The sequence below is a fragment of the Elephas maximus genome, chromosome 5, assembly GCF_024166365.1.
Source record: "Elephas maximus indicus isolate mEleMax1 chromosome 5, mEleMax1 primary haplotype, whole genome shotgun sequence".
In the NCBI taxonomy this organism is placed as follows: Eukaryota; Metazoa; Chordata; class Mammalia; order Proboscidea; family Elephantidae; genus Elephas; species Elephas maximus.
In genome coordinates this window covers 47,941,889-47,966,429 of record NC_064823.1, presented here as the reverse complement: position 1 = coordinate 47,966,429, position 24,541 = coordinate 47,941,889, and the positions used below count along the sequence as shown (strand labels likewise).

The window sequence follows — 24,541 nt, the reverse complement described above, 5'->3', positions numbered from 1 at the left end:
CCAACTGTGTAGCTTTGGTCAGGCTAAAACCAAACCAAAACCTGTTGCTGTGAAGGCGATTCTCATTCCTAGCGAGCACCTAGCACAGAGCTGAATCTCCCCATACAGTTTCCAAGGAGCAACTGGTGAATTCGAACAGCCGACCTTTGTGTTAACAGCTGAGCTCTTAACCACTACACCACCAGGGCTCCTTCATCAGGCTAGTTGACTACTATTTACCTCAGTTATGCCGTCTATAAAATGAGTAAAATAATAGCACCTACATGTAAGTTTAAATTTTTAGTTAACATAGCACTTACATAGTACATACCAAGGGCCAGAGACTATGCAAAGTGCTTTACAAGTCTTAACTCATTTAAACTTTATAACAACCCCATCATTATTCCCATCTACTAAATGAGTGATTTACTGAAGACGGTAATGGTAGCAAGTGGCAGAGACTGGGTTTGAATTCAGGCATTCTGTCTTCAGAGCCCTTGCTTTGATCATCACACTCTGCTGCCTGTTGAGGAAGTAAAACACTTTGAGCAGTGCCTGTCACATTGTAGCTTGATATAAATTTTAACACTGCATCTTATTATTATGTGCATTTAAATTTTTCTGTTGGACCCACCCTACTTATGCGAGGGGTATCCTAAAATTCAGGGAAGACTGTCGTGTACAGGATTTGAATGATTTTGGAGGCAGAATCCATGTAATACACCAAAATATTTCATGTGCTGTGTGGGTCATTGGGATGCAGGCAGAGGCACATGCTTCCTGGCCAAAATAAAGTGGAGGGCAAGCAGGAAAATGCTTCTCGAAGCCAGCTAGCTGTGCGGAACCTGTCTGATTGATAGTTGTCAACAGTCAGTGCAGTGTTGTATTTTGCTGGAAGTTAGCAGAAAGGAATGCAGTCTAGAGCTGGGACTAGAGGGATCTGCAGAACTCAGGAACCGATTACTAGGATGTTTTAAGGTAAAAATTGTTTCTGCCAGAGCCTGGTATCATAGGAGGACAATGAATAAGAGCAGGGGGGGAGTAGGAGAGTTATATTTGTGAGTTACTTTGCTGTTCCTGTTTTTCAATAATACATTTGTCCTTTTATATTTGTATATATATATATTTTTATAAAGCCAAATTTATTTCATTTAAATGACTATGCTTTATTCTGAGATTTTGTTCTTCCTACATTTTGGATGCTAAAACCTTTTACACAGCCTAAGTAAAAGGTTACCTTCTGTGTTACGTGTTTCACAAACTTGAATCAGTTCTTGGTGAATTCTCCATAAAAGCTTTGTAGCAGTTAAGTTTTAATTTATTTCAGATCAATGCTAACATGGACTTTATTTCAAACACCAAAGAATATATTTTCAATCAACACGGTGGTTATATCATCTTTTATTAAAACTAATTATAGTGGTACCTATGGAGTGCTGAATTAAAAAGGGTAATGCCAGTTCTGTGATATCATTATTGTTAGAGGAGTAGCCTGTTGTCACATATGTGAGCGCTAGCAGTGCAGTGGCAAAACAAAGAATACTGAGGCTCCAGGCTTTCCCGGGTCAGTGGTACCATAGGTGGCTGCCAGTCTCTTTGTACATTTTGGTCTATTTACCTTTGGGAATCATACCATATAGCTTTCAGTATTTATATACATTTAAGCTGAGAAGAAATATGCATCAGAGGAAAGCAGGTGTTAGTGGACTTCATGTGTCAGAAACAACTCCATATTTCATAAATTATTTTTGTACCATTAGCTACCTTTGAGAAAGGATAATTTGATGTAAATGTGCAAACTGGAACATACTTTTAGAAAACCTTACAGAGATCTATGTAAATTGCAGTGTGCCCTCCCATAAATCAAACCAACGAATCTCCATTCCCTCGAAGTGTTAGAAACAAAAAAAAGAGTAGCTAGTCCTTACTTTTTCATGTCTGTTTCAGAGAAAATAGAAGGATAATGATCATTGGCATTTCAGGTGCAAAAGTTGAGTTTCATGTCCAACACTGTGATACTGTGATTTGTTATAATTTTGTCCTTTCCTATTAAGCTGTTCTGGCTAATATTAACTTGATATCCACTTCATTTCAGCACTTATATTAAACTTCAAAATAATTCCTGGTAGTATCCCAAGAACAACTTAACTTTCCTCCCAATTATGCAGCATGTAGCTGTGTTAGTGACAATTAAAACAATAAGCGAAGGCTTAGGAGACAACGGGATGCCTTGCAGTGCACATGCAGAGGCTGGGCATCTGGCCAAGATACTCAATGTAGTTATCACTGCTTAGTTCTTCTCGGTTTTCTTCAGATGGCAAGACCGCATATGATGGCAAGACCACATAGGCTTACCTAATTTCATGGCCATCTTAAAGTAAATCCAAGAACCAGGGATGAGATTTTTGAAGCCATGACAGAATGGTCAGGTGTCTATTGGTTTGGGACTGCAAGCCTATTGTTTTCCTTGCAGATTTCACATATGTCTCTGAAGAGGGCTTATCCAAAGTTGATTTTCGGATTTTAGCCAGTTTCGTAGCTGTAAAATGCGGGGCTTGAATTAAAGTAGCTACTCCCCCCAAAGATGCCATTGCTCTTATACTCCTCATGGAGGCACTGAGAGAAGAAATCTACAAAAGCCTTGGTTGCAGAGTAGCTAGTCAGCAGTGGAAGTGGGTACATGCCACTTGGCAGAAGAGATGTTCAGAATTACCCCTTCGGATCTTTCTTCCATGCCAGGAAGCACTCATCATGTCATCTTACAAACAGAAACAACATTAATATTTACCAGTTTCTTGATGGTATTGTCCAAGTCAGGAATATACAAAAAGTATTCAGCATACTCATATGACATTCCTATGTTGTTCACTAAAATACCAACTTCAAGACCTGCCAAGCCTATTTTAATTCTATCATAAATATCTTCTGATCCAAAGTCAATGGCAATGGTCCTTGTTTCCACTTTGAATTTTTCTCCTATTTCATTAGAAATCTGGTTCAGTTGACCCCGTGATGTGCTGATAAGGACAATTTTCATTCCACGCTTTGCTAACTATTCTGCATATGACTTTCCAATACAATCAGTGCTACCTGAGACAAATGCTCATTCACCAAGCCCCAGTCTGATCCAAGTCTGGTTACCCAGCCCCCAGACCTGAAAGGTCATGAAGAGAGAGAGTACAAGATGTGCAGGGCCAGGTAGGCCACTGTGCCCACACCCACCTGGTACAGGAAGCCAGCAGCAGGGACAGGCTCTCCATGGCTTTTAAGTAGGCCTCACTACTTATGTGAATGAAAAAAACAAAAACTAATGAATGAATACAGGAGGGGCCTGTCCTTTTATATATTTTTAAAAATTTCCAAATAGAAATACTATTGGGTTAAATGAAAATAAATAAATAAATTGAATCCAAGGTATTTGTGAAAAAGAAACAAAGCATGTTGAGAAGGATCATTCAGGTGAAATTTGACTATTAAAAAAATTTGGAAATGATTCCACAACGTCTTTTTTGGTTTTCCTCCCTTCTGCCTTGTTTCCCTTTTGCCTTACTTTGCAGATATGTAATTAAGGTGAACTTTTTGTAACTAACTTATCTGCATGATGATCTTTCCCTTATGCTGAGTTTCCTCAGGACTTAAGTTACTTACATTAGATAAACATATTTTTTAGTTGTTCTTAAAATGCTTATATTTTTCACTAATATTATAAAGAAAGTTTTTTTTTTTTTTTGTCTTTCAGTAAAACAAAGCTCAAAATCTACTGGCAACAATATCAGCGCGGTGTGGTGGGTGGTGCTAGCCCTTATTTGGGAATCAGGAAATTTAATTTTTGACCTCTGTACTACATCCGTATTCTTACGTGGCCCTGGGACAATCACTTCACCAAGAGAAGATTGCAATTCCTTCATCTGTAAAACGAGGGGCTCAAATTAAAATATCACCTTCCGGTTTTCTTTTAGTGAAATTATTCTACTTCAGGTATAACATGCATTGAGGGCAGATATTATATCTTCTGCCTTTTTTAAATCTCCTATAGAATGAGACATGACAATTGTTTGAATAATCAGTCATTAGTTGAATTAAAGGATAATCCTATTTGGAAAACTTCAAGTAAAATATGCTAAAACCTTTAGATATATTTCATGCTTGCTATTCTAGCAATTTGTAAACCACTCACTTTATAGATTTTACAGGTTAAGTACTTCTGAGAAAGATTATAAGCTTAACACGTAATGGTACATGTGGGGTAAAAATCAGAATTATTTTGCAAACCAATTTTCATCCTGGTCATATTTCTTTGTTCTCTCTTACCATTTGTCTTAAGCTGGGTTCTCTAGAGAGGCAGAACCAGTGAAGCATCTATATATATATAGAGAGAGAGAGATTTCTATCAAGGGAAATGGCTCACAAGGTTGTACAGGCTGGGAAGTCCCAAGTCTGCAGGTCAGGCTAGAGGCTTCTTCTGACTCATATAGCTACAGGTCCTGGTGAAGCCAAGATCCAGACCACAGAGGCTGACAAATTCCAAGATCGGCAGACAAGTTGCTAGCTCAAGTTCCAAGAACTGGAGGTCAGATGAAAAGGAGCTAGCTACAGAATCCAGAGCTAGCAAAAGCCCACAAGCCTTGCCAGAAAGTCCACCTCTATTGGATGCAGGCCACTTCCCCATGGAAACTCCCTTTCAACTGATTGGCTCCTCACAGCAGATCCCATCACGGAGGCGATAATATTATGTCAGACGTCATCATGGAAGTGTTTACATCATTATAAAACTGCCAAACTACATCATTACTGCTCAAACCACTGAGAATCATGGCCCAGCCAAGTTGACACACAACCTTAACAATCACACCATTTAAAGGAACAAGGATCTTCAAACAAAAATTTACAAAATACTGCACAACACTTGAGACTGTGTTGGCATCTCCTGTCTGGAGGGGGGATGGGAGGATAGAGAGAGTTGGAACTTGGCAAAATTGTCATGAGAGACTGGAAGGGCTAACTCATTAGGGAGAGAGCAAGTGGGAGTACGGAGTAAGGTGTATATAAACATATATGTGACAGTTTGACTTGATTTGTAAACGTTCACTTGAAGCTCAATAAAAGTTAATTAAAAAAAATACTGCACAAGAAGAAATAAACGGGCAAATTTCATATATTCAAGTCAGATTTCCTTTGAACTTCTTGTTCTGTGCCAAAATTTCCAAACACAAAAGACAAAGAAGTTAGGTCATGGTTTTTGGTTAAAAAAAAAAAAAAAAAAAGGCTTGTGTCACAATAAAATTCTTCAAAAGCCTTGTCATTCTAATATTCAAACTGGAAAATCACGAGTTCTTAAACCTCAATTCAACATTATTCTTTTTGCCCAACCCTAATTATGATTTAAGGAGCCCCTAAAAAAAAAAAAAAAAAAATTTTTTTTTTTTTTTTTTTTTAATGGCATAATGGTTAAGCATTCTGCTGCTATTTGAACACACCAATGGCTCCGTGGGAGAAAAGTCCAGGTGACCTGCTCTCATAAAGATTGTTAGGTTGTTGTTAGGTGTTGTAGGATGGTCCTGCGTTATCCTCATAATCATTGCTATTTTTGAGCCCATAATGTGTGTCAATTCCTCTCATTGAGGGTCTTCCTCTTTTTCACTGACTCTCTTATTTTACCATGCGTGATGTCCTTCTCATGCTTGGTAAAGTAGAGGGTCAGAAGTTGATCCTTCCTGATAACATGTCCAGAGTGAGACGAACTCTTGCCATCCTTGTTTCTAAGGAGCATTCTGGTTGCACTTCTTCCAAGACAGATTTGTTTGTTCTGGCAATCCATGGTATATTCTTCACCAACATCATATTTCAAATGTGCCAATTCTTCAATCTTTTTTTCATTCATATGAGGTGATTGAAAATACCATGGCTTGGGTCAGGCACGCCTTAGTCCTCAAAGTGATATCATTGCTTTTTAACACTTTGAATAGTTCTTTTGCAGCAGATTTGCCCAGTGCAAACCATTGTTTGATTTCTTGACTGCTGCTTCCATAGGTGTTGATTGTGGATTGAAGTAAAATAAAATCTTTGACAACTTCAATATTTTCTCCATTTATCATGATCTTGCTTATTGGTCCAATTGTGAGTCTTTTTATTTTCTTTATGTTGAGGTGCAATCCATACTGAAGGCTGTAGTCCTCTATCTTCAGCAGTAAGTACTCCAAGCCTTCTTCAGGTTCACCAAGCAAGGTTGTATCATCTGCATAACACAGGTTGTTAATAAGTCTTCCTCCAATCCTGATGCCAAGTTCTTCTTCATATAGTCCAGCTTCTTGGACTACTTGATTAGCATACAAATTAAATAAGTATGGTAAAAGTATACAACTCTGGCACACACCTTTTTACTTTTAAACCATGCAGTGTCCCATTTTTTTCTGTTCAAAAGACTGTCTCTTGGTTTGTGCACAGGTTCCACATGAGCACAATTAAGTGCTCATTCATGTTGATGTTATTCATAATATGTTATGACGCACACAGTCAAATACCTTTGCATAGTCAATAAAACATAGGTGAATATTTTTCTGGTATTCTTTGCTTTCAGCCAAGATCTGTCCAACACTAGCAATGACTTCTCCTGAATCCAGCTTGAATTTCTGGCAATTCTCTATGGACTGTTGTGACTCTTTTTGAATTATCTACTGTAAAATTTTACTTGATTGTGTTGTTAATGATGCCATTTCATGATTTCTGCATTCAGTTGGATTACCTTTCTTTGGAATAAGCATGTAGTGGTCTTGCAAATTTCTTGGCATCGGCTAGTGAGTGGTTCCAGCATTGCCTCTATTGTTAAAACATCTCAATGGTATTATGCCAATTTCTGGAGATTTGTTTTTCACCAATGTCTTGAAATAAATTGTATTACTCATAGAACAAGGATTCAAAAAACTTTTACTTCAAAAATGATATTTTGACAAAAAAAAAAATGATTCTGCTTCAAACTTCAAGAAATGACTTTATATATAATGTAAAATTAAGACAAACTTCTTTATCAAATGTTTAACAATATTTGTAAAAGTCAAACTCTCAGCAAAATGGGAATAGAAGGAAAATTCCTCAACATAATAAAGGGTATTTATACACAGCCAACAGCCAAAATCATCCTAAATGGAGAGAGCCTGAAAGCATTCCTCTTGAGATCGGGAACCAGACAAGGATGCCCTTTATCACCACTCTTATTCAACATTGTGCTAGAGGTCCTAGCCAGAGCAATTAGGCTAGACAAAGAAATAAAGGGCATCCGGATTGGCAAGGAAGGAGTAAAATTATCTCTATTTGCACATGACATGATCTTATACACAGAAAACTCTAAGGAATCCTCAAGAAAACTACTGAAATTAATAGAAGAGTTCAGCAGAATATCAGGATACAAGATAAACATACAAAAATCAGTTGGATTCCTCTAACACCAACAAAAAGAACATAGAAGAGAAAACCACCAAATCGATACTTTTTAGAGTAGCCCCCAAGAAAATAAAATATTTAGAAATAAATCTTACCAGATATGTAAAAGACTTATACAAAGAAAACTACAAAACGCTTCTGCAAGAAACCAAAAGAGGCTTACATAAGTGGAAAAGCATACTGTGCTCATGGATAGGAAGACTTAAAATTATAAAAATGTCTATTCTACCAAAAGTGAACTAGAGATTTAATGCTATTCTGATCCAAATTCCACCAATATTTTTTAATGAGATGGAGAAACAAATCACCAACTTCATATGGAAGGGAAAGAGGCCCCGGATAAGTAAAGTATTACCAAAAAAGAAGAACAAAGTGGGAGGCCTCACTCTTCCTGATTTGGAAACTATTATACTGCCGGAGTAGTCAAAACAGCCTAGTACTGGTACAACAACAGATACATAGACCAATGGAATAAAATTGAGAATCCAGACATAAATCCATCCACATACGAGCAGTTGATATTTGACAAAGGCACCAAAGCAGTTAAATGGGGAAAAGACAGCCTTTTTAACAAATGGTGCTGGCATAACTGGATATCTATCTGCAAAAAAATGAAGCAAGGCCCATACCTCATACCATGCACAAAAACAAACTCAAAATGGATCAAAGACCTAAATATAAAATGTAAAACGATAAAGATCATGGAAGAAGAAATAGGGACAATGTTAGGAGCCCTAATACATGGCATAAACAGTATACAAAACATTACTAACAATGCAGAAGAAAAAACTAGATAACGGGAAGCTTCTAAAAATCAAACACCTATGCTCATCCAAAGAGTTCACCAAAAGAGCAAAGAGATTACTTGCAGACTGGCAAAAACTTTTTAGCTATGACATTTCCAATCAGTGCCCGGTCTCTAAAATCTACATGATACTGCAAAAGCTCAACTACAAAAAGACAAAAAAAAAAAAAAAATTAAAAAATGGGCAAAAGATGTGAACAGACACTTCACTAACGAAGACATTCAGGTAGCTAACATTAATTCATTAGCCATTAGAGAAATGCAAATCAAAACTACGAGATTCCATCTCACCCCAACGAGGCTGGCATTAATCCAAAAAACACAAAATAATAAATGTTGGAGAGGTTGTAGAAAGACTGGAACACTTCTACAGTGCTGGTGGGAATGTAAAATGGTACAAACACTTTGGAAATCAATTTGGCATTTCCTTCAAAAGCTAGAAATAGAACTACCATCTGATCCAGCAATCCCACTTCTTGGAATATATCCTAGAGATATAAGAGCCTTTACACAAACAGGTATGTGCACGCTCATGTTCATTGCAGCACTGTTTAAAATAACAAAAAGTTGGAAGCAACCAAGATGCCCATCAATGGATGAATGGATAAATAAATTATCGTATATTCACACCATGGAATACTATGCATCAGTAAAGAACAATGATGAATCCATGAAACATTTCATAACATGGAGGAATCTGGAAGGCATTATGCTAAGTGAAATCAGTCAGTTGCAAAAGGACAAATATTGTATGAAACCACTGTTACCAGAACTAGAGAAATAGTTAAACAGAGAAGTAAATATTCTTTGATGGTTACAAGAGTTGGGAAGAAGGGAAAGAGAGGGGTATTCGCTAATTGGATAGTAGATAAGAACTATTTGAGGTGAAGGGAAAGACAACACACAATACAGGAGAGGTCAGCACAACAGTACTAAACCAAAAGCAAAAACTTTTCCTGAATAAACTGAATGTTTCAAAGGACAGAGTAGCAGGGACAGGGGTCTGGGAACCATGGTTTCTGGGGACATTTGGGTCAATCGGCATGATAAAATGTATTAAGAAAACATTCTGCATCCCACTATGGTGAGTTGTGTCTGAGGTCTTAAATGTTAGCAAGTGGCCATCTAAGATGTATCAACTGGTCTCAACCCATCTGGAGCAAAGGAGAGTGAAGAACACCAAAGACACAAGGTAATTACAAGCCCAAGAGATAGGAAAAAAAAAAAAAAAAAACATTGCTGTCAAGTCAATTCTGACTCGTAGCGACCCTATCAGACAGAGCAGAACTGCCCCATAGGGTTTCCAAAGAATGCCTGGTGGATTCGAACTGCTGACCTTTTGGTTAGCAGCCATAGCTCTTAACCACTATGCCACCAGGGTTTCCAAAAGATAGAAAGGGCAACATAAACCAGAGACTACATCAGCCTGAGACCAGAAGAACTAGACTGTGCCTGGCTACAACCAATGACTGCCCTGACAGGGAACACAGCAGAGAATCCCTTAGGCAGGGGTACAGTGGGATGCAGACCTCAAATTCTCATAAAAAGACCAGACTAAATGGTCTGACTGAGACTAGAAGGACCCTGGAGGTCATGGTCCCCAGACCTTTCGTTAGCCAAAGACAGGAACCATTCCCAAAGCCAACTCTTCAGACAGGGACTGGAGTGGACTATGGGATAGAAAATGATACTGGTGAGAAGTTAGCTTCTTGGCTTGAGTAGACACGTGAGACTATGTGGGCAGCTCCTGTCTGCAGGGGAGATGAGAAGGCAGAGGGGGACATAAGGGGTCTGAATGGCCACGGAAATACAGGGTGCAGAGAAGGAGTGTGCTATCTCATTTGAGGGGGAGCAACTAGGAGTATATAGCAAGGTGTATACAAATTTTTGTATGAGAGACCGACTTGATCTGTGAACTTTCACTTAAAGAACAGTAATAAGTAAAAAAAAAAAAAAAAGAAGAAGAAGAGTTATGAAGGAGCAGGCAGAAGGCATTACTTCCCATAGATCATGGAAATAGTATCATGAATGTTCCAAATGTTTCGGCTAAAAATGGCTTTCAGAATTCAAATTCAGTATGAATAGCTTCATTTCTCTTTCTTTTTCTCTTCCTTGTTAGATGTCTCTTCATCTCTAGTTCACTCTACTAGTTAAACAAATTCAACAGAACTGTCGTTGCCAGGTTTCCTTTCCTTGCAAGTGGCAGAAACCCTACTCAAAATGGCTGAAGCAAAAAGGCAACATAATTGGATTACATACTGAAAGGGAAAATGAATGGCTGAAACAAGCAGCTCAAATGATTTCATTAGGACCTGATCTTTATCTTTCAAGTCAAATTCTTTTTATGTGGTAAATATTCTAAGGCTCTAAGTGATGACTCCTGGAGGTTCCAGATTTATGTCACCATACTGCTCATGCTTTCAGTGAGAAGAAAGATTTTTCCCTTCTCAATATTTCTGTACAAAATTTGTGGAAGTGGATCTCAATGACTCAGGTTTGTTACAAGACTGTCCTCGCATCAATCACTCTGTAATACATGATTCAGCTCTACCTAAAGCACATAGATTGAGGGTGGGGTTAAGTAGATTTTCCATGGACAACCCTAGGGCTGTCACCACAAATAAGGGAAATGGATGTTGGCAGTTAAAATCCACAAGTGTTCACTAAAAGGCTCTTTATACTGACTGTGCAGTGGACTTGATATAAAACTTTAAAACAAACCACACTCTACACTTATGTTTTTGGAATCATGTGTCTTATAATTTCCACATTTGATCTCTTTTTAAATGTCCATTGCCCTGTCTTACAGTCGTTGGTGAGCCTAGCTTTCTATATTATGGGGACTTTGAAGGCAGTAACTATGCCTTCGTTGGGACTCAATACATATTCAATAACTCCCAAAATAATGGCTTTTAAAAATAAATTTCTGTGGTATTGTGAAAATAGAGATAAAAGAACAATATGATGCTCCAATCAGCCAATTTCCACCTGCTTAAAGCAACATGCTATTTGGGTCATTTTCTACATTTTGAAAGGTTGCTTTAAAATAAATGATAAAAATAGCAGTGGCCATGCTACCTCTCCCTGGAATATTCTAAATCAACATTGCGGATGGTATAATGAATGTTTTGGAGAAATTAACCAATAATAGAGACAAGTGTCTAAAAAGATCGAGTCTATGAATAGAGGCCTCCAAGTATCTCTCACTTTGTCATGCTGTTGGGGCTAGTGCATTCCTGTGATGCTGGAAGCTATGCCACCAGTATTCAAATACCAGCAGGGTCACCCATGATGGAAAAGTTTCAGCTGAGCTGAATTTAGAGACCGTCTGAAGAATAGATTTGACACACTGAACACTAACGATCAAAGAGCAGATGAGTTGCAGAATGACATCAAGTACGTCACGGACATCATATGAGAATAAAGCAAAAAGTCATTAAAAAGACAGGAAAGAGAAAAGACTAAAACAAATGTCAGAAGAGACTCTGAAACTTGCTCTTAAATGTAGGTAACTAAAGTGAAGGTAAGAAACAAAGATTTGCTGTTAAATGTACAGTAACTAAAGTGAATGGAAGAAATGATGAAGAGAGCTAAACAGAAGACTCGAAAGGGTGGCTCGAGAAGACAAAGTATTGTAATGACATGTACAAAGACCTGGAGTTAGATCACCAGAAGGGAAGAACACACTCAGCATTTCTCAAGCTGAAAGAACTAAAGAAAAAATTCCATCCACAAGTTCCAATATTGAAGAATTCTAAGGGGAAAATACTGAATGACCCAGGAAACATCCAAAGAAGATGGAAGGAATACACAGAGTCACTGTACCAAAAATAATTGGTCAACGTTCAATCATATGATCAAGAACTGATGGTACTGAAGGAAGAAGTCCATGCTGCACTAAAGACATTGACAAGAAACAAGGCTTCAGGAATTGACGGAATACCAATTGAGATGTTTCAACAAACAGATGCACCATTGGAAGTGCTCACTCATCTATGCCAAGAAATTGGGAAGACAGCTACCTGACCAAATGACTGGAAGAGATCCATATTTATGTCTATTCCAAATAAAAGTGATCCAACTGAATGGAGAAATTATCGAACAGTATCATTAACATCACACACAAGAAAAATTTTGCTGAAGATCATTCAAAAGCAGTATATAGACAGGGAACTGCCAGAAATTCAAGCTGCATTCAGAAGAGGATGTGGATCAAGGGATATCATTGCTGATGTCAGATGGATCCTGGCGGAAAGCAGAGAATACCAGAAAGACATTTACCTGTGTTTTATTGACTATGCAAAGGCATTTGACTGTGTAGATCATTATAAATTATGGATAACATTGCAAAGAATAGGAATTTCAGAACACTTAATTGTGCTCATGAGGAACTTGTATATAGATCAAAAGGCAGTCATTCAAACAGAACAAGGGGATGCTGCGTGGTTTAAAGCCAGGAAAGGTGTGTCTCAGGGCTGCATCCTTTCACCATACTTACTCAATCTGTATGCTGAGCAAATAATCCAAGAAAATGGACTATATGAAGAAGAATGGGCATCAGTGTTGGAGAAAGACTCGTTAACAACCTGTGTTGTGCAGATGACACAAACTTACTTGCTGAAAGTGAAGAGAACTTGAAGCACTTACTGATGAAGATCAAAGATCACAGCCTTCAGTATGGATTACACCTCAATATAAAGAAAACAAAAATCCTTACAATTGAACCAATGAGCAACATCACAATAAATGGAGAAAAGGTTGAAGTTGCCAAGGATTTTATCTTACTTAGATCAACACCCAAGGAAGCAGCAGTCAAGAAATCAAATGATGCATTGTAGTGGGCAAATCTGCTGCAAAAGACCTCTTTAAAGTGTTCAAAACAAAAATGTTGCTTTGAGGACTAAAGTGTGCTTGACCCAAACCATGGTTTTTTCAGTCGCTTCATATGCATGCAAAAGCTGGAGAATGGTAAGGAAGACCTAGGAAGAATTGATGCCTTTTAGTTGTGGTGTTGGGGAAGAATATTGAATATACCACGGACTGCCAAATGAACAAATATAATTGTCTTGGAAGAAGTACAGCCAGAATGCAACTGAGAAGTGAGGATGACAAGACTTTGTCTCACATGCTTTGGACACATTACCAGGAAGAACGAGTCCCTGGAGAAGGGCATCATGCTTGGTAAGGTGGGGGGGTCAGTGAAAAAGAGGAAGACCCTCAATGAGATGGACTGACACAGTGGCTGCAACAGTGGGCTCAAGCATAACAATGATCATGGGTATGGCACACAACTGGATAGTGTTTTGTTCTGTTGTATGTAGGGTCGCTATGAATCGGAACTGACTCGACAGCACCAAACAACAACAACAGCATGAACAGAGGGTGTCTTTTTATTTGCAATTATAAGTAAATTAATAATGCCCATCACTTGCTCCTGTTTTCTGGTCTTGCTTCACAGAACTCATGAGCCACCTTGCCTTTACATGAAAACCTAATCGCTGCATCTTGTTTAGGTCTGCTCCTTCTACAACTTACCTTGATACTAAGAGTGAGGCTATGCAGTCTTTTTATAGGTAATTATCTCATTTAAGTTTATCACATGCATAAATTCTCCCATCTTCTACCTTGTGCAGCCTAGGACTGCTTAACTGGTAATTTTATCTTGTCATATGAGATTGTGTTTAACTAAAGGGGAAAAATAAACAAACAACAGAAACGAAACACTGAAGCAAATCCTAAAAATATTCTGCGTGCTTATAACTTCACTTATTTATTTAAAATGTTTATTGAGAGCCTACTGTGCATACGCCCTGGGGATATGAGCAGAAATATGATATAGTCACTGTGCTCTAGGGTCACAAACCTGCACTGAAGCAAGATACAAGTATAGTGCTACATTGTGGGTCCTTTTTATAGCCCCGTTCCAGATCCTGAGCAGTAAATGATAAATCGTTCTAGTAGGCATCAGGAATTGGTTAAACTATCTGAAGGAAGCGGTAGCTTTGTATTTATTTATTTTCTTAATTGCGCTTTATGTGGAAATTTACAGAGCAAATTAGTTTCTCAGTAAACAATTAACACACAGATTGTTTTGTGGTGTTGGTTGCCAACCCCACAATGTGTCAACACTCTCCCCTTTTTGACCTTGGTTTCCTCATCTCCATTTGTCCAGCTTTCCTGTCGCCTCTTTCTCGTTCTGACGCCTGCACTGGCGTGCCATTTAGTCTGGTAGACACGGTTGGACTGAGTGTGTTATTATTTGTTTCATAGACCTCTGTAATCTTTGGCTGAAGGGTGAACCTCAGAAGTGATTTCAGTACTGAGTTAAAAGGGCGTCTGAGGGTCGTATTCTCAGGGTTTCTCCAGCTTCTGTCAGACCAGTAAGTCTGTTTTTTTTTTGTGTGTGTGTGTGAATTTGAATTTTGTTACACATTTTTCTCTCGCTCTGTCCAGGACCCTCTATTGTGAACTCTGTCAGAGTAGTCGGTGATGGTAGCTGGGCACCATCCAGTTGTGCTAGACTCAGTCTGCTGGAGGCTGTGGTAGTTGTAGTCCTCTAGGCCTTTGGACTAATCTTTCCCTTGTGTCTATAGTTTTCTTCATTCTCAGAAGGAGTTGCCTTTATGACAGTGAGAAGGAAGACAGAAATAAAGAGCTTGGCAAAATGTGATCATCACTCATTTCAACTGAATGATGACAGAAAATTAATCCCAACAAGAAAATTAAAGAATTGATTTTTGGCATATATTTTTGTAGTTTATCATAACCTGGATCATATCCCTCCTTTCCTCCCCACCAGCAATTTATCAAAGATCAAAAGAAAGAGAAGGACCACTCTAGATCTCAATAGTTGAGGGATGCTTAACTCTTCTGTAGCTCTCACCCTTTCCCGACTTCGTTCCATTGTAGAAGTGGCACGTTTTCTATCAGTATGTCTCAGGAAAGGGGATTACAGGCAAATAAGGTGAAATATTCACTTTACTGGTCTTAAACCAAAACCAAGCCAAACCCAGTGCCATCAAGTCGATTCCGACTCATAGCAACCTGATAGGACAGAGTAGAACTGCCCCATACAGTTTCCAAGGAGCACCTGGCAGATTCGAACTGCCGACCCTTTGGTTAGCAGCTTTAGCACTTAACCACTAGGCCACCAGGGTTTCCTTACTGGTCTTAGCATTCTTTAATACTTCTAAGGCATAGGATAAAGGAACATTTGTACTAACTTGACTGGGAAGTGAATTTTTGTATCTTTTTTTCCAACTAGGCATTCCTTACTTATTCTTTTAGATACAGCACACCCAATTTTCCTCTGGAAATCTTTCCATTCCCCATTGGATGAGACCATCAATTAAGAATCTCCCATATTTATTCTGGCAAAAGATGGGCACCTAACATAATCTAGGCTAATCACACACAATTTCTAGAATTTTAAACTGTGAAAAAGTGATTCAGGTTCTGAAAATTGTCAAAGCTAAGTCATCTTGATGACAGTGCTTGAGGAAAAAAAAAAAACAAAAACCTTGTTTATTGTTGTTATGCGTACCACGGAATGAAACACTGCCCAGTCCTGCACCATCCTCACAATCATAATTTTACTTGTGCCAATTGTTACATTCAGTGTATCAATCCATCTCTTTGATGGTCTTCCTCTTTTCAGCTGACCCTGAACTTTACCATGCATGATGTTCTTCTCCAGGGGCTGATCCCTCCTGACAACATGTCCAAAATATGTAAGATGCAGTCTCACCATCCTTAGTTCCAAGGAGCATCCTGGCTGTACTTCTTCCAAGACAGATTTATTCATTCTTATGGCAATCCGTGGTATATCAATATTCTTCGCCAACACTGCAATTCAAAGACGTCAATTCTTCTTCAGTCTTCCTTATTCGTTGCCCATCTTTCACATGCATAGAAGGTGATTGAAAATATCATGGCTTGGGTCAGGTGCACTTTAATTTTCAAGGTGATGTCTTTGCTTTTCAACACTTTAAAGAGGTCCTTCGTAGCAGATTTGCCCAAAGCAATAATTCTTTTGATTTCTTGATTGCTGCTTCAATGGGTGTTGATTGTGGATCCAAGTAAAATGAAATCATTGACAACGTCAATCTTCTCTCCATTTATCATGATGTGGTTTATTGGTCCAGTTGTGAGGATTTTTGTATTCTTTATGTTGAGGTGTAATCCATACTGAAAGCTTTGGTCTTTGGTCTTCATCAGCAAGTACTTCAAGTCCTCTTCACTTTCAGCAAGCAAGGTTGTGTCATCTGTATAACACAGGATGTTAATGAGCCTTCCTCCAATCCTGATGCCCCATTCTTCTTCATATAGTCCAGCTTCTTGGATAATTTGCTCAGCATACAGATTGAATAGGTATGGTGAAAGGATACAACCCTGATGCACACCTTTCCTGACTTTAAACCACTCAGTATCCCCTTGTTCTGTCTGAACAACTGGCTCTTGATCTACGTACAGGTTCCACATGAGCAGATCAAGTGTTCCGGAATTCCCTTTCATCCTAATGTTATCCATAATTTGTTATGATCCACACAGTCAAATGCCTTTGCACAGTCAATAAAACACGGGTAAACCTCCTTCTGGTATTATCTGCTTTCAGCCAGGATACATTTGACAGCAGTAATCATATCCCTGGTTCTACGTCCTTTTCTGAAACTGGCCTGAATTTTTGGCAGTTCCCTGTTGATATAGTGGTGCAGCCACTTTTGAAGCATCTTCAGCAAAATTTTGCTTGCGTGTGATATTAATGATATTGTTCTATAATTTCTGGATTCAGTTGGTTCACCTTTCTTGGGAATAGGCATAAATATGGATCTCTTCCAGTCAGTTGGCCAGGTAGCTTTCTTCCAAATTTCTTGGCATAGATGAGTGAGCACCTCCAGTGCTGCACCTATTTGTTGAAACATCTCCATTGATATTCCATCAATTTCTGGAGCCTTGTTTTTTGCCAATGCCTTCATTGCATCTTGGACTTCTTCCTTCAGTACCATCGGTTCCTGATCATATACTACCTCTTGAAATGGTTGATGTCAACTAATTCTTTTTTAGTATAATGACTCTGTATATTCCTTTCATTATCTTTTGATGCTTTCTGCATCATTTAATATTTTCCCCATAGAATCCGTCACTATTGCAACTCTAGGCTTGAATTTTTTCTTCAGTTCTTTCAGCTTGAGAAATGCCAAACGTGTTCTTCCCTTTTGGTTTTCTATCTCCAGCTCTTTGCACATGTCATTATAATACTTTGTCTTCTCCAGTCACCCTTTGAAATCTTCTGGTCAGTCCTTTTACTTCATCATTCCTCCCTTTTGCTTTAGCTGCTTGATGTTTGAAATGTTTCTGAGTCTCCCTAGGCATCCTTCTTGGTGTTTTCTTTCTTTCCTGTCTTTTCAATGACCTCTTGCTCTGTTCTTGTATGATGTCCTTCCACAACTCGTCTGGTATTCGGTCATTAGTGTTCAATGAGTCAAATCTATTCTTGAGATGGTCTCTAAATTCAGGTGGGATGTACTCAAGGTTGTATTTTAGCTCTCATGGTATTGCTCTGATTTTCTTCAGTTTCAGCTTGAACTTGCATATGAGCGATTGATGGTCTGTTTCATACTCTGCCCCTGGCCTTTTTCTGACTGATGATATTGAGATTTTCCATTGTCTCTTTCCACAGATGTAGTCGATTTGATTCCTATGTAGCCCATCTGGCAAGGTCCATGTGTATAGTCACCATTTATGTTGGTGAAAAAAGGTATTTGCACTGAAGAAGTCATTGGTCTTGCAAAATTCTATCGTTCAGTCTCTGGCATTTTTTCTATCACCAAAGCCATATTTTCCAACTACCGATCCTTCTTCTTTGTTTCCAACTTTCACATTCCAATCACCAGTAATTACCAATGCATCCTGATTACATGTTTGATCAATTTCAGACTGCAGAAGCTGATAAAAAATCTTCAATTTCTTCATCTTTAGCCTTAGCGGTTGGTGTGAAAATTTGAATAATAGTCATATTAACTGGTCTTCCTTGTAGGCATATGGATATTATCCTATCACTCACAGCGTTGTACTTCAGGATAGATCTTGAAATGTTCATTTTGACAATGAATGCAACACTATTCCTCTTCATGTTGTCCTTCCTGGTGTGGTAGACTATATGATTGTCTGACTCAAAATGGCCAATACCAGTCCATTTTAACTCACTGTGCCTAGGATAACGACGTTTATGGATCCCATTTCATTTTTGGCAATTTCCAATTTTCCTAGATTCATACTTCGTACATTCCAGGTTCCATTTATTAAGGGATGTCTGTAGCTGTTTCTCTTCATTTTAGTCATGCCACATCAGCAAATGAAGATTCTGAAAGCTTTACTCCAGCCACATCATTAAGGTTGACTCTACTTTGAGGTGGCAGCTCTTCCCCAGTCGTCTCTGAGTGCCTTCCAAGCTGGGGTGCTTGTCTTCCAACACTTTATCAGACAATGTTTTGCTGCTATTCATAAGGTTTTCACTGGCTAATTGTTTTCAGACATAGACTGCCGGGTCCTTCTTCCTAGCCTGTCTTAGTCTGGAAACTCAGCTGAAACCTGTCCTCCATGGGTGACCCTGCTTGTATCTGAATACCAGTGGCATAGCTTCCAGCATCACGGCAACACACAAATCCCCACATTTTGACAAACTGATATCAGCCCCTGCTTATTAGTTCCTGGTATTAAGATGTCATGAAATACTCTTCTGCCTGTCGTTTAAGAATCTTAATACTTCAACTTCTCTGGGCTAACCCATATTATTTGTATGTAGAATTATTCAGAGATAGTTTCTGAGGACTTTTCACTCATTCTACTTATCAAGCTTTTTCTTTCTTACCTCATACTTGAAGGCTTCATTCAAGTGATGACCACTATGAAAGCTTCTCAACTCTCATTTTCCCCACTGGAATTTATTATGCCCCAAGTCTCTGCTTTTATCATTTTAAATGTCCTCTTTCATAGCTGTTTCCACACTCAAATTATGATTACTTGAGCATAGGACTATTGCTAGATGGTGAGTTTTTTTTTTTTTTTTCCAGCATAGTTAATGGGTCCTTATAATTTTTGTACCCTCTGTATATCTTGTTGTTGTTGTTAGTTGCAGTTGAGTTGATTCTGACTCATGGAGATCCCATGCATGGCAACTAGAACTGCAGTGTAGGGTTTTCAAGGGTGAACCAGATCTTCAGGCCAGTCTTCTGGGGAGCCTTTGGATGGGTTCATGCACTTAACCATTTGTACGGTCCAAGGACTCCATGTATCACATAGAGTTTGCATACAGTAAAAACACATATAGAGATATTCTATATCCTTTTTTTTAAGTGAATATGTGAACTGTATGTCTCCAGTGATATGTGTCTATTTCCCCAGGCTGTTCTTTAAAACAGGTGCTCCTTGGAAACTCTATGGGGCAGTTCTACTCTGTCTTATAGGGTTGTTATGAGTCCGAATCTACTCGACAGCAACGGGTTTTTAACAGGGTTCTTTAAAACTGAAATTAGATACTAATCTGAAGCAAATATATCTTATCCTTCTCCCCATTACTACCAACATTTCATTTCACATTTGCAAAGTTGTGTTGGTTATTTGAATAAACACAATTATGAAGTCTGAAAAATAAGTAAGCATTTGCTCAGGAAAGAGTGAAAAATGTTTAGAATACTTAGCTTCTAGTGTGGGTAGCTTGTTTTTTTCAGAGTTCTACAGATGTCAAAGAATAAAGGGTATAAGCTTTCAGCTGGCCTCATTCTATCTTGTGATACGTCATTTATAATTTATGCCCTGCCTACTCCCAGAATATGAATTTTGAAGTTCCTTAAAATAAAAATATATTGAATAGAACTGAATAAAGGTAGAAAATAAATCACAGTTTTAAAAACTTTGCAAAACACTTTTTTCCAATAACTTAACTTTGAACTTCTTGCACTAAGAAAAAAGAAAATGCAATGATTTATAAAGTTTTTTTTTCCTGATCGAAGAAAGTATATAGTTATTAATTAATTCTTAAAGTTTGACCTTAAATTCTTAAGAAACATTTATCACAGGACTTTTCAATAAAAAAAAAACCCAACCAAAGAACATTAAAAAAAAAATTCCTTGGCTTCTAATGACGCAATTCATACTTCAGTGACAATAAGAGTGGATGGAAAAGTACCAAAATTACAAACCTTGTTGATGCTTTCTTCATGTTCATTTTAACTTTTTTTTTTTTGGATAGTGATTAGATTTTTTTTTTAATTGTACTTTAGATGAAGGCTTATAGAGCAGATTAGTTTCTCATTAAACAATTAATACACAGATTGTTTTATGATGTTGGTTGCCAAATCCATGACATGTCAACACTCTTCTCTTCTGGACTTGGGTTCCCCATTTCCTTTAATCCAGCTTTCCTGTCCTTTTCTACCTTCTTCACCTTGCCCCTGGGTTGGTGTGCCCATTTAGTCTCATATACATGATTGAGCTATGTGTATTGTTGTTTGTTTTATGGGTCTGCCTAATATTTGGCTGAAGGGTGACCCTCAGGAATGACTTCAGTACTGAGTTAAAAGGGTGTCTTGGGGCCATACTCTCAGGGTTTCTCCAGTCTCTGTCAGACCAATAACTCTAGTCTTTTTCTGTGTGAGGTTGAACTTTGTTCTTCATTTTTCTCCCACTCTGTCTGGGACCCTCTATTGTGATCCTTATCAGAGCAGCCGGGCACCATCTAGTTGTGCTGGACTCAGCCTGATGGAGGTTGTGGTAGTTGTGGTTCATTAGTCCTTTGGACTAATCTTTCCCTTGTGTCTTTGGCTTTCTTCATTCTCCCTTGCTCCAGAAGGGGTGAGACTAGTGGAGTATCTTAGGTGGCCATTCACAAGCTTTTAATATGCCAGACGCTACTCACCACAGTAGGATATAGAATATTTTCTTTATAAACTATGTTATGCCAATTGAGCAAAGATGTCCTAGATGTTCTCTGAGACCATGGTCTCCAGCCCTAAGCCCAGTAATTCGGTCCCTCAGGGAGTTTCAATATGTCTACAAGGCTTCCATGACCTTACCTTTGTCAAGTTGTGCTGACTTCTCCAGTACTGTGTACTGTTTTACCCTTCACCAATGTTACCACTAATCTATTGTCTAGTTAGTGTTTTTCCCTCTCCATACCTCCCCTCCCTTGTAACCATCAAAGATTGCTTCTTTATGTGTGTAGACCTTTTCATGAGTTTTTGTAATAGTGGTCTCATACAGTATTTGTTCTTTTGTGATTGGCTTATTTCCCTCAGTACAATGCCCTCCAGATTCATCCATGTTGTGAGATGTTTCGAAGATTCATGATTATTCTTTACTGTTTCATAGTATTCCATTGTGTGTATGCACCATAGTTTGTTTATGCATTCATCTGTTTTTGCTTCATTTTTAACACTTCTGAACACATTACAGAATGAAAGTTATATATAGACAACAATATTATGTTATGTTATGCTATATTAATACTTTCACTAAACTTAAAATCAGGTCACAATATAATAGAAAAAACAATTTAAACAGTGCAATATTCCCACTTATATTCAAAATTGGTGTTCGATATATACTTATTTAATGAACGAATGAAGAGAAAATTCTGATAAGGGTAGTTGTATAGATGTTGATGTTGATATATTCAAATGTAAGAGTCTTTAAATTTTATATCCATACATTTTTTTGTAGTAGGTGCTTGGAGGAGTTCAGCCCAGATTCTTCTCACTGTGCCAGTGCACCCATCCCATAGCTTCTATTAATGCACTTCAAGGTGCTTATAGCTTCAGAGAAATGCTCTAGCCTGGAAATGCTTGGGAAATTACAATAGCAACACTCCATCCACAGGACCAATGGCTCACATATGTGGGAGTACAAGGGGCAGAAAAGTCCAGCTCCTTTTTCTCAAGATAAGACAACTCTGTTCAGCAAACTACAGTTTATACTCCACACTTGCCCCCACCCCAAATCCTTCAGGCCAAGTATAAACTTTATGTACACACATCATTCATTGCTCAGCCCATTTTTTATTCTGATTCTCTCAATCCATCATAGTTTCCCCCCCCACCCCAAGGGCACTCGCTAATAAATTATGTAACCTGAACCCTTACTCAGGCTCTGCTTCTAGAAAAACTGATCTGTAACATGTTAACTTCTATGCTACTATTGTATATTTTTATGTTGGAAATCCTACTGAAAGCACAAAGTTCAAATGTCAGAGCTTACGGTCACCATATTTTTGCAGCATAGGTGGCCCCATAGCAAGCAATTCTGTCAGGCCTGGTATCAGGTATATAAGAGGTATCATGTAATGGTATCTTCTGAGAAAGAATCAAAGGTACCTTTGAGAAGTCATCAAAAATCCTATCTAAGTGTGCATTCTCACAATCTTCTATATCAAGTGTTTTTTACATGTAAAAAAGTGTTGAAATGGCAAATGTTTTGTCGTATATATATATATGCATACTTACCACAATTAAAAGAATGCAGATTGGGTCCTTTAATTTAGAAGTATGTTTTAAAAGAATCTGCACACTCTGAGTAAATGCAAACAATTTTCCAAACCCTTAACTTGTGCTCATTCTAGCTAAATGCCACATGCATAGCAAGATGGGAACTATTTAATTAACAATATCTTTTCCTCCAGATTTGGTAAAATAACAGGTTCATGGGTATTTAGAAAAATGGTCTTAGCTTAGGTAGTCGTCTTCTTTCCCTCTGTAATAACAGTGCCTCTAGAAGAACTCTACATACAAAACTACTTTTTCAAGTCCCATTTCAAATGCGCTAAATTTTCTGACTAAAATACTGGTTTTCCTTTGTTTCTAATAAATCTGTTTACATTTGTGGGTATTGCTTTGCTTCACTCTCACAAATTGGAGGCGTTTTTCTCTGTCTAGCTAAAAAAAAAAAAAAACACTCTCCTCCTTCCTTGTTCAACCTTGTTATTCTGTGCATTCTGCTGTTAGTGCGCTGCAGGGATTTGTCTGACTCCACACACAGAACTAACCTATTGCTTAGTCATCTGTACTCCCTTCTTGGGCTGTGCCTGGCATTTGCTTTTCAAACCTGTACACTAGTTAGCAACTTGCTTTAGGCACCTTTGTTTTTGGAGTGGATCCCACCTTAGAAGCACAGTCACCAAGCCAGTAACAACATTGATCTTCTCTCGTCCTGTTGACCACTGCATTTAGATTGACCAGTAGTCTTGAGGCCAATGTTAGTCACCCTAATCATGGCAACTTCCCAGTCCCTTAGATCTCAGTAATCCCTCTCTGCATACTGGGAAGGACTATTTACTCTGCCCTCAGATGAGCACTTTTTGGAAGACTATGTAATTTTATGTAACTGGGAGGAGGCTGAGAGGTGCAAGCAGCTTGCCATCAACTGCTAAACTAAAGGTTAGTGGTTTGAACCCTCTCAGCAGTTCTGCAGAAGAAAGGCTAGTGAACTGCTTCGACAAAGATTATAGGGAAGAAAACTGGTATGGAGCAGTTGTACTGTAACACATGGCGGTGCCATGAGTTGGGGGCTGACTCAACACCAACTAACAACAACAACATGTACCTAGCAGTAATAATAAACACATTTTTCCACAGCTTGTTCTTCCTCTGATTTCCCAAAATTGAGCAAAAAGGGAGAGAAAAAGTAAACCTGAGGCTCATATTTAAATTTCTGATGAACTACCAGAAAAGTCTTTTTTAATATTTATTCATCTAATGATTATTATAGGATCCATCACTAGGATAGGCACAGGGATACAAGGATATACTTGAAAATATTCTTACTTTCTAAGAGTTTAGTTCAAATGGGAACAGTCAGATTACATAATACTTATAAAATAATGTCTAATGGCTTTAGGAACAGGAAGGTCTATAGGTACATAGAGAAGGGAGTGTTCCACCTGTTGGTGGGCAACTAGGGGATAGCTTCAGATAGAATGACATGAATTGAACCTTGAAGACAAGAATATTTTTACCAAACAGATCAAAGAATGGCAATAAGAAGTTCAAAGTAGGGATAGAGATTTTCATAGGCACAGAAGAACAATGGAACATGGCTAAAACGAATATAAACTAGGAGACTGTAATAGATGGAAATGTAATACGATTTGGGGAGGATAATTCAGCAAGATGAAAATGGAAAAGTAGGTGAACTTGAAATTATCTTAAATAACTTACTAATGACTTGAACATATTTTTATAGATGAGTGGTAGGCAACTTTTATGCAGTGGGCAAAGTCAGAAAATATAAAAACATTTATGGGTCACATTTTTTGTTGTTGCTATGGGC

The 24,541-nt window shown here is 38.2% G+C and overlaps 1 pseudogene; it reads right to left on the bottom strand.

The window, feature by feature from the left end:
• Positions 1 to 2,351: 2,351 nt before the first annotated feature.
• On the bottom strand, positions 2,352 to 23,438 carry LOC126077534 (very-long-chain 3-oxoacyl-CoA reductase-like; annotated as a pseudogene).
• Between the last annotated feature and the right edge of the window lie 1,103 nt (positions 23,439 to 24,541).